Raw genomic sequence first — 15785 nt, 5'->3', positions numbered from 1 at the left:
GAGGATAACGTAATTATATTTTATGTCTAACGTTAGCCATGGATTCAAGTTCTCCGTCAATTGCAAATTTTTAAATTCACTTTTCATAAAGACGACGTGTATTCCCCTTGCCAAGTGGGATTTGATCAAAGCCTGGAGTGGAGCGAAAGCACGTTCTTCTCTCCACTGTAAGCATTCTGTAATCACTTCGCTCCGAATCCACTCCGGGTTTTCAGACTGTAGTGTGTTAAGCTGGTAAAATTGGTGTCTTTGCAGTTTGCACTGTATTCCTAGAGATCTGTCCCGTTACATGGCCACTCGCGTCCCGTTTTTTAACTGATGCACTAATCTAATCAGTGACCGATACAGGTTTGTTAAACTTCATGTGGCGTCACAAGAACCTAGAGGCAGATGACATCAAAATCCTGTGAGAGCGATTCAAGAAAACATACGAGGAGATTGCTAACGAAAAGCTCTCATGGTACTTTGATGTCATCCGCCTGTCGGTTCTAGCACCGCTGCCCGAAGTCGAACCCGCAGCATAAGCAGCAGTGCTGCTGATCACGGCACATGATAATGATCACCGACACCTGTCATTCAATCACAGACCCCGTCCCGTCGAGTGTACATTACAGGGGTGATATACGATTTCATATTTTCTTTTTATAAAGTGGGTAATTTACTGTAGCTGTTTCGCCTCAATCTGAAATGCCCCAAAAGCATTTCCAACTTTGCTTGGACATTCTCGTGCGTGAGTCACAGCCTGCACGCGTGTTTTAAATAGCTAAATCTATGTAAGATGTTTTTTTAGTTTGTCACATAAATTAACATGAAGGGGATAACGTTTTTTAACCCTTAGTGCAGGAGTCACAAGTTTGTTTTAGACATATAGACTGTGTTAAAAGTAAAGCTGTAAATTAACAAACTATTAATAAACCTACCATATGTTGTAGGCATAAAATTTATAAATTAGGAGATTAACTATCATTTTGACAAATGGCTTAAAACAATACAATGTATATTCACACAAAACCATACTCGCACTGCTGCTATAGCCCACCTTTGGTCCTGTTTTTTATAGTTACAGTTGGCAACCCTATATATGCCACAGGAGACTTCAATATTGCATTAATAGCAAAAAAAGTGGTAGCCTGCCATTAATCAGAAGAAAATAAAATATAAAAATGCACTGAAAAATTATCTAGATAGTTGATTATTTGTCAAAGTAAGTATATATTTTCATAGATTAAAAATGGCTTTTAAAATATGCAAACTGACAATTTTAAAGAAGCAGTTTAAAACATCTCTCCTTAAAATGCTATTGGTCTTACCCATTTACCTAAAGTGTCAGTTCACAAGACTTTTCTAAGATGTCAAATCTTTGGTGACCTAGAGAACATATGTGAAGTTCTAGCTCTAAATACCATATAGATCATTTATTATGTTAAAATTGCCACGTTGTGATTTTTTTTTCACTTTAACCCATGCCTTCGACTTGTTAATATTAAGCTGATGTTGTGATTCAACATCTAACTAGTAACGCTACACTCTTGCTAGGTAAACGTTGTTACTATTAACCTTACAAGCCAACGAAGGCTGGCGAAAATATGGCAGACGTTCCAGTAATGTAATGGAAAAAAGCGATTTGACACTAAAAACAGTATTTAGGATGATGATTGTAAAAGAACATGATGAGTTAGTCTGTCTGTGTTTTTCGCTTGTTCATGACATTCCCATCAGTATTTTTCTATACCTTGTCCATTTCCACTACTTTTGTATTAGAGATCAGATGAGGTTCAGCTGGCAACTAGCAGTGGTGACACTGGTGAGGGTGATGCAGGGAGAGCTAGCACTGCAGAGCTCCAGGTAGGTGTTATATGACGGGTGAGGTGATTTTAGATTGTTGATCATGAAGGGGAAAGTTTGAACATGATTAGAAGTGAACACGGTTTAACTTAAACAACAATATAACAAACATGATTTTAATATTGCATTAGCTGTCCCGTCAGTATTTTTCTATACTTTATCCATTTCCACTACTTTCGTATTAGAGATCAGATGAAGTTCAGCTGGCAACTAGCAGTGGTGACACTGGTGAGGGTGATGCAGGGAGAGCTAGCACTGCAGAGCTCCAGGTAGGTGTTATATGAAGGGTGAGGTGATTTTAGATTGTTGATCATGAGAGAAAAGTTTGTACATAATTAGAAGTGAACACGGTTTAACTTAAACAACAATATAAAAACATGATTTTAATATTGCATTAGCTGTCCCATCAGTATTTTTCTATACTTTATCCATTTCCACTACTTTCGTATTAGAGATCAGATGAAGTTCAGCTGGCAACTAGCAGTGGTGACACTGGTGAGGGTGATGCAGGGAGAGCTAGCACTGCAGAGCTCCAGGTAGGTGTTATATGAAGGGTGAGGTGATTTTAGATTGTTGATCATGAGAGAAAAGTTTGTACATAATTAGAAGTGAACACGGTTTAACTTAAACAACAATATAAAAACATGATTTTAATATTGCATTAGCTGTCCCATCAGTATTTTTCTATACTTTATCCATTTCCACTACTTTCGTATTAGAGATCAGATGAAGTTCAGCTGGCAACTAGCAGTGGTGACACTGGTGAGGGTGATGCAGGGAGAGCTAGCACTGCAGAGCTCCAGGTAGGTGTTATATGAAGGGTGAGGTGATTTTAGATTGTTGATCATGAGAGAAAAGTTTGTACATAATTAGAAGTGAACACGGTTTAACTTAAACAACAATATAACAAACATGATTTTAATATTGCATTAGCTGTCCCATCAGTATTTTTCTATACTTTATCCATTTCCACTACTTTCGTATTAGAGATCAGATGAAGTTCAGCTGGCAACTAGCAGTGGTGACACTGGTGAGGGTGATGCAGGGAGAGCTAGCACTGCAGAGCTCCAGGTAGGTGTTATATGAAGGGTGAGGTGATTTTAGATTGTTGATCATGAGAGAAAAGTTTGTACATAATTAGAAGTGAACACGGTTTAACTTAAACAACAATATAACAAACATGATTTTAATATTGCATTAGCTGTCCCATCAGTATTTTTCTAAACCATATTCACCTAACCTTAAAGGGTTAGGGTGCTTGTAGTAACTGCAGTCTTGTCGCATTGTGTGACATTGTGACTGTTTTCCTTTTTAGGGTGTTCAGAGCAGGGAAAGACAGCTGAGAGACACTGAAGTTAGGGGACAGAGGAGAGAGTTATATCAGCCACACCCAAAACTAATTGACACTCAAGTTCTGTCTAACAGAACTCTCTCCTTCCAAGAGCGGTGGTACAAGGACTTTCCTTGGCTACATTATGATGCAGTGCAGAAGGGGGTTTTGTGTTTTTATTGTATGAGAATTTACCAAGACAAACTCCCCCCTTTTGCTGTAAAATCAGAGCCCGCCTTTATCACTTCTGGGTTCAAAAATTGGAAAAAAGCTATTGAAAAATTTAAAGCACATGAAAGTAGTCATACACACCGCCATGCTGTCTCTGTGACTGCACAAGAAAATCATCCTGTAAATGCACAGTTGTCCAGTGCTTTGGCAAATCAACAAGCAGACAACCGGCACTGTCTGGAGAAAATTGTGAGTTCAATTAAATATTTGGCGCGACAGGGACAGGCCTTGAGAGGACATGAGGATGAAAACAGTAATTTTTATCAACTCTTGAAAGACAAGGCAGAGGATGATGTCCTTTTAGCCAAATGGTTGCAGAGGTCCCAGAAAGATTACCTCAGTCCACAGATTCAGAATGAAATTCTATCTGCAATGAGCAACAAAATTGTTAGTGGAATAGCTGATACAATCAGAGATCTACCAGTTCTTCAGTATGCAGTTATTATGGATGGAACACAAGACATTTCCGGGCAAGAACAAGAAAGTATTTGCCTGCGTTATGTTGACAATGACCTGAAGCCCCATGAAGAGTTCATTGGTTTGTATTCTGTTTCTGATACAACAGGAAAAAGTCTTGCTGGAGTAGTTAAAGATGTGCTGCTAAGATTAAACTTGCCAAGGCATGGTTTGCGAGGTCAAACTTATGACGGGGCAGCTAATATGGCTGGGAAGCATGCTGGTGCGCAGGCACTGATAAAACAAGAGCAGCCATTAGCACTTTACATTCATTGTGGGGCCCACTGTACTAATTTAATCACACAGAAAGCTTGCTTAGCCTCTGTTCTGATCAGAGACTCATTGGATTGGGTCAACCAGCTTGGAGTCCTTTTGTCTCATTCAGGGAAGTTTAAGGCAATCCATGCAGCAATAGCACATGCAGACAATCCATCATGTACTGCAATAAAACCCCTGTGTCCCACGAGATGGACAATACGGGGCAAAGCTATCACAGCTGTTTTGTCACAGTATGGGTCAGTGCTGGCTAGCTTGCAGGAGATGGCTTGTGGTGCCTCAAATACTGCATCTACTGCTAATGGGCTGCTAGGGCAGTTTAGGAAAGGGAAAACAGTTTTGGGTCTCATCCTTGCCTCACCAGTGATTTGTGAGCTTGAATGCCTGAACATGTCTTTTCAGAAGAGAACTGAAACCATTGCTGGCATGAGGGCTGCTGTCAAAGTTGTTAAGACCTCACTCAAGGCCAAAAGAAATGAAGCAACTTTCAATACTCTGTTTGAAGAGGCGACGGCTGTGGTTCAGTCTTTAGGTATTAAGCCCATTACCATTCCACAGACCAGACCACCCCCAAAACGCTTCATTGAAGGAGCTGAGGCACATCAGCCTAAAAGTGCCAAGGACCACTACAGAGGGGAATTCTTTAGAGTCCTGGATATTGTAGATGCACAGCTCAGTGAGATATTTAACCAGGATGACTTGCTGACTTTGCAAAAGTTGGAAGAGACCCTTCTTAGTGGAGAGATTGATGCTGCAGTCATTGAGAAATACCCAGAGTTGAATAGAGAGTCACTTTCAGTGCAGGTTTCTATGTTTCGCCTGAACTACTCATTTAGCAACAGTGCAGAGGCTGCAGGGATCATTTGTGGATTGCCTGTAGAGGTACGTAGACTATTTGGGCAAGTGGAAAACCTGGTTAGGTTGCTTTTGGTAGTCCCTGTTTCATCCTCTGAGGCAGAGAGAAGTTTTAGTGTCCTCCGCAGGCTCAAAACTTGGCTCCGTTCCACAATGACCCAAAACAGACTTAACCATGTTGCTGTTTGTCATGTCCATCAGGATAAACTCGACTTACTGAACAAGAAGTCAATTTGCAAGCAATTTGTGGCTGCAAATGACAGGAGGAAAAAACATTTTGGCTCTTTTGCCTAGGCCAGTGTTTTTCAACCTTTTGTATGCCACGGCACATGTTTGACACTGAAATAAATCTGAATAATTGTTCTGTTATTTATGTTAAAATGTTTATGTTAAAATGTTATTTTTAAATCGACAAAACTGGATGATTAGGCCTGCAATCAAATAATTGATTTGATATTTATCAGTTAATTATATCATTTTAGTAGAATAAAGTATGTTAGTGAATGTTTTGCAGTGTAGTTAATTTATGACATATTTCTGTTCAAATCATTAACGGATCTGTCAGGTTTCCGATATGTGTCCCCCCCAATGTTAAACTCATTCCTACGCCCCTGGTGAATGATTATATTTTTTACAAAGAACAAAATTAAAATAATTGCTTTGGTAAAACCTCAAGGTGACCATGCATTAAAACCTTTTGTGATGAATGAGTCTTTAATGATCAGTTTATTCATGAGTGTCAATAAAGTTGTGTCTCTTCTGTTTTTGTGTTTAGATGAATCAGTAGAAATCTCAGCGTTTGAGCATTTTTACAGCTTTCTGATTGTGTTTGTGGTTCAAATATTCATTATAACAGCCATCTGGGTGTGGTGAGTAAAATAATAATGGTGAAAAGTTCATAATTCTAAGTTAATATACAGTAATTAAATAATTTAGTATTAAATATTGAAATATGGTCCCACAGGTTTTGCCTGAAAAAATCTTGTCTGAAAAAACAAATAAATCACAAAAATAAAAAGGTGAGAATTTTTACTGATATCTTTATTGTAATTACAAAGCTAAAATTAATTTTTAATCAATATGTTATCTACTTCTCATAATATTTATCTGTCTCTTATAGACTCCAACATCCATTATGTTTTCATGCACATCTGCTGTCCCTCCAACAGAACCGGTGATGTGAACTGAATGATAAAGTGATATCATATACAGTGGTATGATAATAAATGCTCAGTTTCTGTAATCTGCATAAAATAATACTGTGTTAAAATCTTTTGATCAGTGAAATTCGTCATTCGATTTTCTTTGTAGTCTACTACACATTTAAATGATAAACTCTTAACCATAGCACAGCTTTTGTCTTTCGGTAAAATCATAAATATTTAAGTATTCCAGAAATATTTATTTAATGTAATTAACCTGAGTTTTGTTTCTTAAGATGTACTTCTTAGATCTTCTCTAAATAAACACATTTTTGTGTAGAAACTGGATGCTCAGATTTTTAAGTGAACAATACAACATATAAGATATCAAATGATTTCCCTCTGGATGTAAGTTCCTGCTCTAAAGTATAAATAATTATTTTTAAAGGTTACAAAAGTAACTTAAGTTTTACAAAAGTTTTATTTAGTGGGAAAATAAAAATGTCAAGAAACCTGAATTGTAAATTACTTTAAATATTAAATGTAAATGTATAAAATAAAAACAAAAATAAAATAATGATATTTACCGAAAGCTCTTGCATGTATTATTTATGTTTATACAACAGTTCCTTCTGGTTCTTGAAACTGATAGTATATCATGTACAGGCGCTCGTGCACTGTTAAGGACACTGGCTCACTATACATCAGATTCGGGACACTTGGTGACTTATTTTTGGTGATGTGAATATTAAAACACGGGGCGACACCACTGATAATTATAAGCATCACACAGAAACGACATCTCTCTGACTCTTATACTTCATTAGTCTGTTTCATAGTACTGACAAGAACACAGTCCAGTAAAAAGACAGTGCTCTAGAACCCCATTAGGATTAAATAGAAAATCTATTTTGTATATATTAATGGAGTTTAATTTTTACCTTCACCAAAAAATTGCAACAAAACAGACTAAATAATAGTCTTTTCCGGCGCTTGCAGATGACGTTTTGGCATTTATGCGATTTGGTATTATTATCTGACTCCAAGATAAAGTTATTATAAATCAGATTGATAATTACTTTTAACAGTTGCAGAATTTGGGTGGATGTTTGCTTATTCTGGTTTAGCCCTACTTGTTATTGCAACCGTTCATTCGGCTACTCATGTCGCTTTGGACTCACGCACCGGCCGTTTATTAATATTTAATAATCATGCGGGCCCACGAGCACAACCGAACCAGGCTTGGTCGCTGCTAGAGGTTTGACCACCTTTTATGCGTGCTCATCTCTGAACATACTTTATTTAGTCCCCATAGAGGTGCAACTTAATTATTACAATATTTATTTCTAACCAGAGATTCACGACCACTATCATAAAATACACTGACCGTCTTCTCCAATGATAGCTTTGTATAATCGTGCATTATTTAATATGCAACTTAGATTAATATTGAAATAACCAGAGGCTGAGGCTCATCTGATTTAGAGTGGTCAGACAACATTTACTTGTTACTCTAAACAGGAAATTAGCCTCCACGCATCTAATTTAACTTAAACTAACACCAAGTGCTACTCAGATCTCCAAAATCCTCCGCTGATGTACTACTATGCCATCTAGTCTGGGATTTTAGTCCGTTATACTAGCCTGATTTCAGACATTTCGGTAACAAGAATACATCGTAATTTACTAATCATGTCAATAACTTTCGTAGCCACAGAATAAATCCAAACCAAACAATTTATTAACCAGGTAGGAACTTAGGTCATAATTCAAAGTCAATTCACAATCCAATTAAAGAGCACCAATTATGCTAATAAATTGGCACGTTAGCACGTTATTGCAATATCCCATAGTACATACATGTTATTAAAACTTGAACTAATGCATTGTGAGTCTTATAAATTGCTTACATACCTCACCGATTTCCCACTGTCTGGAAAACGCTCGGTTTAGTTCCTGTCTCCGCCTCCCAAAATGTCTAGTGTAATCGGATTGGTCAGATGACTACTCAACTGTTATTGGTCAGCTGGGTTCGGCTTGTGTTTGAAAGTTACGCCCCTGACTACGCGTGGGTTGACACAGATTCTGACTGAGTCACAGCCTCAGAGGCATCGTAAACAAGCGTTATATTTCTCTATAAACGATGGTGTCTGTACTGCCTTACCACTTCGAGCTCGATCCAGAGAGTTCAGACGGCCGTTACGATATAAACGATCTCCGTCAATGAATGCGATTGGATTTAACTTTTTTAGGTGTCCTTAGCTCTGCCAGAATGCTAAACGAAGACGAAAATGTGTTGCAAAGACATCCAAAAGGTAATTATAACGTACTACATAACTATATGGAAACACCAAATGTAGCACATATAAAGTATTTGTTGAAATGATTATAAAACGATTTCACTTGGTAATTTCTACATTATTTTACTCTAGTAAAATTTATTATAAGACTGCTTACATACTGTATTACTGTGCAAACTATATGGAAACACCAAATGTAGCACATATAAAGTATTTGTTGAAATGATTATAAAATGATTTTACTTGGTAATTTCTACATTATTTTACTCTAGTAAAATTTATTATAAGACTGCTTACATACTGTATTACTGTGCAAACTATATGGAAACACCAAATGTAGCACATAGAAAGTATTTGTTGAAATGATTATAAAACGATTTCACTTGGTAATTTCTACATTATTTTACTCTAGTAAAATTTATTATAAGACTGCTTACATACTGTATTACTGTGCAAACTATATGGAAACACCAAATGTAGCACATATAAAGTATTTGTTGAAATGATTATAAAATGATTTTACTTGGTAATTTCTACATTATTTTACTCTAGTAAAATTTATTATAAGACTGCTTACATACTGTATTACTGTGCAAACTATATGGAAACACCAAATGTTGCACATAGAAAGTATTTGTTGAAATGATTATAAAACGATTTCACTTGGTAATTTCTACATTATTTTACTCTAGTAAAATTTATTATAAGACTGCTTACATACTGTATTACTGTGCAAACTATATGGAAACACCAAATGTAGCACATATAAAGTATTTGTTGAAATGATTATAAAATGATTTTACTTGGTAATTTCTACATTATTTTACTCTAGTAAAATTTATTATAAGACTGCTTACATACTGTATTACTGTGCAAACTATATGGAAACACCAAATGTTGCACATAGAAAGTATTTGTTGAAATGATTATAAAACGATTTCACTTGGTAATTTCTACATTATTTTACTCTAGTAAAATTTATTATAAGACTGCTTACATACTGTATTACTGTGCAAACTATATGGAAACACCAAATGTAGCACATATAAAGTATTTGTTGAAATGATTATAAAACGATTTCACTTGGTAATTTCTACATTATTTTACTCTAGTAAAATTAATTATAAAATACTGCTTACATACTATTTTACTGTGCAAACTATATGGAAACAACAAATGTAGCACAAAAAAAGTATTAATTGAAATGAATGTTAGTTCTACATTATTTTACTATGGTAAACTTTATTATGAAAGACTGTGCTATGTTTTTACTTACTAGGTTTTAAGGAGAATGCAACAGGTTCCAGGGCCTCTTACCTGCGTGATTCATCATCCAGGTTTTGCACAAATTGTCTAAATCCCTACACACAGAACATTTATTGTACCGACTATAAGCCTTTGAGGCGCAGGACTAGAGTAAGTTTTATTACATTTTTAAACCAATAACAGAAAAGTATCATTATAGTAACAAAGTACCCAAAAGAACAAAAGATGTAACTTTAAAGAAAATATAAAAGTCAGTCAAAAGTTTATTTATTACAAATATATATTTAAATGTTAAACAATATACAAATAAACATACTTTAGTAACCATATTGTGCTCTTCTTTCAAAAATTGTTCAATTCACTTCTTACAGCTATCTATTCAGATAAATGGCATATCAAAGCTTTGTCAGCTGATGCTATCTAAGATGACACTTTAGGGTTATCATCCTGTCGTGTGTTGTTCTCCAGATACGCTTGGAGCTTCCTGATCGGAATGTTGGCTTCCGACGACCCCTGCACTGAAGATGGCATGCAATCACGTCCTCCTTTGAAGGTCTCTCAAACTGTGATGCCAGGTCCATTGGAATCGGGGTTTCCTTCAGCTTATCTTCAAATACCTCAGCAAACACAAGCCTGATCACATCATCCACATAACTGTAGAAATATTGCGGTCAAATCTTTTGTTTTGATAATTTATTTCCCTGCTTCATACATTAAGTTTTTAATTATGAATGTATTTGAAATAAAACATTACTGCTTACGGTATGTCATTTGTGTGTTTTGGGAACATAGCCTTGTACTTTCCCTCTCCTGCTTTTGTTACGGCTTGGTGACATTGTAATGGATGGCTGCAAGGTACAAATACCTGTAAAATATAAACAAGCATAAATTTATTGTAAAAGTAAATACTACTTTATTTAACACAGTTACTAAAATACTTAAATACCTGCATAGCATTCCAATAAATGAGAAAATCAATTTTTTTTGCTGCAAATCTGAAATCTCAGGCTACGGACGGCAAAGGCATCCACTGATGATGGTGATGGAAACATTGTGAAACGATGCTACTGTCTGGGTTCCTATGATTATGCAGAGAAAAAAAACTTTGTCATCATCAGTTCTACATCTAAGACTGGTAGTGGTTTCACTAGCTAAATACATCATTTGTGTTACACACCTTTGCTCCTCATATGCCAGTCTGACTCCTTGTACTATGTGTTATGATGTTGCATGTTTGCATACAGTGTAGAAGGATGTGTCCAGCTGCGAATCTAAGATATAGACAAATAAAACAAACATGTATTCAGTCAAAAAGACATATTATAACAATAGAGTACAACGACTATAACTCGTTAGACTATTCATTAAAACGTAAATGTATTACATGTTACATGGCCCAACATTAGCAACACACATTACGTGTTTACTTCGTTTCAAAATCTAAGAAAGCTTCAAGTAAAAACAACAGTAAAATACATATAACTTTAAACAAATCATCTGTACTTAGAGTTTCTTGAGTTTGATCATGAGAACAAATTTTACCGGTAACAGTTTAGCTGGTAACTTAGCAAGTTTGTAAACATGTCTTAACCAACATCGATAAAAAAACGATAGTCTGCATAATTCAACATACACGTGTGTAAATATGGTACGTTGTTTATGAAATACAGTATTACAACACAAAACAGTTCGCTTGCAAGCTTAGCTCTACACGCACATTATGTTAATCTCCGGTTACCGGTTACGTAATGTACAGTAAAAGGCAAATAATAAACGTGAATACTTACAGCCTGTGATCCAGAAGTGCACAGTAATCCAACTTTCAGAAGGAGACGTCCAGCTTCGGTTCATGAGAAGCAGTTATTGTGAAAACTCCGTGAACAACTTCTGACTGGATTTTTCCGGAACCGTATTAAACATGATGTCCTCTGTGTAAGTCCATAAAGTGCTATTTTGGCCTCGCATCTAAAGAGACAGCGTCTACTCGAGAGATTTAATCGCTTAAACAATGAAACAAGAGTTTGCAAACAGAGTCACAGCAGGGACTCCCAACCTCCGCCATTTTAGCTCTCTTCTGACTCGGCGCTCCCCACCCTCGTCTTTGAGGGCGTACCCAAGCAAAGCAGAGAGGGCTGAACTATGATAATGTTGGTCTTATCTACGTCACTAATCCCAGGAAGTAAACTGTTGCCTACAATCCGAGTGTTTTTTGTAGTCCTCGAACGTTAGAGACGATAACTCGCGTCATCGTTTTCTTTGAGGTATGTACTTTTTGAATATCGTTAGCATGTACTAATACACACTTACACACAAAATGATGTTTAAAAACGTGTATCCCATAATAGGTGCTCTTTAAAACACGAAGACTCAAACGACAACATTGCATACCTGGCAACTGATGAAGATCTGTTTACAGATTCCTCAAAGTAAAATGAAATACATGATGCTATATCAAAGATACAGCATCATGGGGGTGCATTTCTGGATATAGAAAGTCCCACCTGAATCTTCTACACATCTCCTTAAATAACCAGAGAACAAAGCATATAGGATTTTGGTACTGATTGGTTGTTGTAAAACTAAGGGCTGTCCTTAATTTGTATACAGTGGGTGATTGGTTTATGCTTAGAATGGGAGGTGTCTATCAACATTGAATGAAGTTTCACCTATTTTTACATTGAATTCTGTTGTTATATGAGTCAGAGGCGTCATGCCCATTCAAACTAAGGGGGCACGTGCCCCCTTGGTTTTTTTGAGCCAATGGATTTTGCATCCAACCTCAAAATTAAATAAGCGTCCATTAATCTGTTATTTGACTTTTAATCTGTTTAATATGCACAATATTATACATTCTGTGCTGCATCCTTGTCACTTTTCGTAGATTTTCCGATAGTGTTTTGATCATGTTACATTACTTTTATTCTGGCGGCATCTGGCGCCGCAGTCAGCGCAGTCGCAGACGTCCTCAGCGTCTGGGCGCGCTTACGAGCTCTCTGCTGTTGCTGGCTTGCTGCTGCATTTGGCTATCTGAGGAATTAAAACGTGTTAGAAACGCTCACAACATTTCCAAACCCCAGTACGGTAATGTGCAGTTAACCTCCTCTGTGTAGAAAATGTATGGTTTTAAATGTGACCGTCTCAATATTAGTAGAGATTCATCTTCTTGGCACAACGCCAAAGTTCACGCGGGCGCGGAATCTCACATGCTCACATATGAGTTCAAATTTAATGCAAAAATCCGTTCCTCTAATAATTTTATCTAAACATTTTTTTTTTATCATTATTGAACATTAAAATCAATCACGTGGCTATAGCTTAATGTCATTTTCGTTGTTTATATACTTTATGGATTTAAAATTACATTAATTTTATATTATAATGCAGTTGTTGTGCAAAATGCATTAATGACACAATTAAACAAGCCATTAAGACTTAAATAAATAAAACATGCCGTTTCAGATGTAAACATGATGCAAATGTGTCATTATTCCGATTGAATAGTATTTGATATTAAAGTTAGTCATCACTCTTATTTTGGAGGTTTTTGCATGAAAGCAGGGGTTTTTAGATAATGTAAGTGCCATGGAAAAAACTGAAAGCTCTATAATATTTCGTTTGATGTCTGTGTTTGCACACATTTCTGTGAGCTTTTGACACTGTGCCCCCTTAAAGGCGCTCTAAGCGAATAATGTGCGACGTCACTTCCTGTTGATGTTTGAACTGTTTTCAAACAGACAGAGCGTAGCTAACTCCTCCCCCTCCCTTCCGTGCTTTCATGAACGTGCCCAACCCCCACCCCCAAATCCTTCTTGTCGTTTATTGGCTGGAATACTTTGTTTTGTTTTCTGATGCTAGGTTTGGCCATTTGTTGATATTGCCGTTTGTGAAGTCTGGGCTGTCTACAGAGATCGCGTTTTTTTACAGTTTGATCAGCGGACAGGCAGCAAGCAGATAGTGAGGAGATGTTTCCGGTATGTAACAAAAAATGTTTTATGGTCTAAAATGCTTCAATTCGCTTAGAGCACCTTTAAAAAAAATTGGTGCATGACGCCCCTGATATGAGTGAGACCATTGTAACCACTTGCGATGAGATATTTCAATAGAAACAAATAAGATCAGTTTTAGATTCTTTGTGCATGTAGAATGTGGCATTTCATATACAGTTTGCTTTGAGAGAATGAGAATACAAATGAATGACGCCCTTAGGTGTGATCTTTGAAAACCAAATGTGCTCAACGTAGGAAGTCCACTGTGAATCGTGGAGAGTTGTTTTCCCGGGATCACATGGCGAACTCATGCTGTGTCCTTTGGGGAGGGGCTATCTTTATTCAGGAAATTGTCTTACAAGACCAATGACTGCTTGTTTGATCAACTCAAAACAAATAAAATCTCGTTTTTGACCATCAGACACAGATACCTCAGAGTCAGCGTCAAATAGGAGTGTCTGAGATGAGTGCATCTGGCCCACTTACAGCCTTGATGATATACCTTCACTTCAAATCTGCTTAATTCTGACCTTAGGCCATTCAGAAATACCGCTTTGTTGGCAAAATCTGCTAAAAGCAGACAAAATTTTTAGCAAAGTCCTTTAAGTGCACAGAAGATGAATTGTACTTAGACAGCCCGGATATGGCAGTGACACGGATCACAGCGCCCCCTAATGTGTGGTTCAATTTCTTCATTTTAAAATTTTGAATTCTGACTTTCATTGTTTTCCATGTTTCTAGTTGCATATTTAGTGATTTTGCAACTGTTTACTATGTGTTGTCCAAAGAAGTGGATGCTTTTAGAAGGGTCAGAGGAGATTTTTGTCAAAAAGTTTTCATGCATTTAGAGGGTTTTGCATTGAAACTCCTCATTTGTTTGCTGAAGTCACATGACCAAAGGTCTTCAAAGTCTTGAATTGAGTCCTTTATAGACCCTGTTTTAAACTGCACTTAGGATTTACTAATAATGTACGGATATTTTAGTCAAAAATGTGTTTAATCTTGATATTGATGGTAGCACTGCATGCAATTCTTTCTTGTGTTGAAGAAAACCAATTTATGAGTGTTTACGGTATTTGCTGATTTCTTAGGTTCGTCTGTGGGCTGGTTTTAGAGAAGTTTTGGGCAGTTTTTATCTGGCTAAGAGATATTAAACTGGTTTAGACTGGGTTTATGTTTATCAGATGCTGTATTTTACTTAAAGTGTATGTAAAAACTACTCAATGTCACAGATGTACATACAACCAGGGGCGCCGTAAAGGGGGGAAAAGTTAGGACGATTCTAAGGGCCCATGAACTTTTGAGGGCCCCAGCCAAGGACTGTGCCGCACATGCAACCCCCTTAAGCTGAGCCCTCTTAGCTCCGCCCCGTCTTTACTCTGCGTTTTAGCGCCGTCTTCAATCCACGGTCTCACAGTGTGCGTGAACTTCAGAAGAGAACAAGGTGTGTGTATTTACTGCTATTTCCTATGATATCTGCATATGTGCACTTCCTTACTATAAATGCAGTTTACACAATGTGACGCTGGAGCAATACAATGCAGTTTTCTTTCCACTGTAAAGTCTTCGCTCTGTTCACCCCAGTTTAAAAAAACACAAGGGGATTTACGTTCCCTGTTTTATGTTATGATTCTAACGCGAAGTCAGCCCTTATAAGCTGTTTAAATTAACGTAGCCCGTATAAGCTAATTAACATAAACTAGAAATGTGATCGGTTACACACTGTTTTGTTTTGTAACGCAATATGCAAAGAAAGGATTTTTATGCAGTCTTAAATCGAGTTGGTTGTGATAAAACTGAAATGCAACTAAGGCTAAACTAGTCAAATTATGTATATTAAAGCTTCTCAACTTGCAACAGGGTTAAGAAATCAATGGAAATCTATGTCGTAATCTGCTATAGTTGTCATTCATTTCATTTTAGAGCCCCGTTGATTAAAAAACAGTCTCATTTAATAACAGTATAGCTGTTTTCTTAAATAATAACTCAACCCTAAACCAACTTTTTTTAGTTAATGATCTGTAAGAATGGGGTTTTATTAGTGCTGTTCATTGATTTTAGTAAGTTTTTTGACATTTGGATATAAAGTGTTTCAATA

The 15785-nt window shown here is 36.7% G+C and overlaps 2 long non-coding RNA genes across 3 annotated transcripts; one reads left to right on the top strand and one right to left on the bottom strand.

Annotated features, from left to right (window-relative positions):
- The first annotated feature begins 7953 nt into the window (after nt 1-7953).
- LOC135740982 (uncharacterized) lies at nt 7954-10461 on the top strand. 2 transcript variants are annotated; one of them, XR_012335928.1, is made up of 3 exons: nt 7954-8450; nt 9715-9851; nt 10170-10461. It is a non-coding gene; the product is annotated as an uncharacterized lncRNA (long non-coding RNA). The 2 variants fall into 2 exon arrangements; XR_010529313.2 differs by having other exon boundaries at nt 7954-9851.
- LOC135740981 (uncharacterized) lies at nt 10215-12053 on the bottom strand. The gene is made up of 5 exons (XR_010529312.2): nt 11489-12053; nt 10879-10972; nt 10648-10780; nt 10463-10566; nt 10215-10355 (listed from the first exon to the last, which is right to left on the bottom strand). It is a non-coding gene; the product is annotated as an uncharacterized lncRNA (long non-coding RNA).
- Between the last annotated feature and the right edge of the window lie 3732 nt (nt 12054-15785).

The sequence above is a fragment of the Paramisgurnus dabryanus genome, chromosome 24, assembly GCF_030506205.2.
Source record: "Paramisgurnus dabryanus chromosome 24, PD_genome_1.1, whole genome shotgun sequence".
Lineage (NCBI taxonomy): Eukaryota > Metazoa > Chordata > Actinopteri > Cypriniformes > Cobitidae > Paramisgurnus > Paramisgurnus dabryanus.
This window is presented reverse-complemented; position numbering and strand designations above follow the sequence as displayed.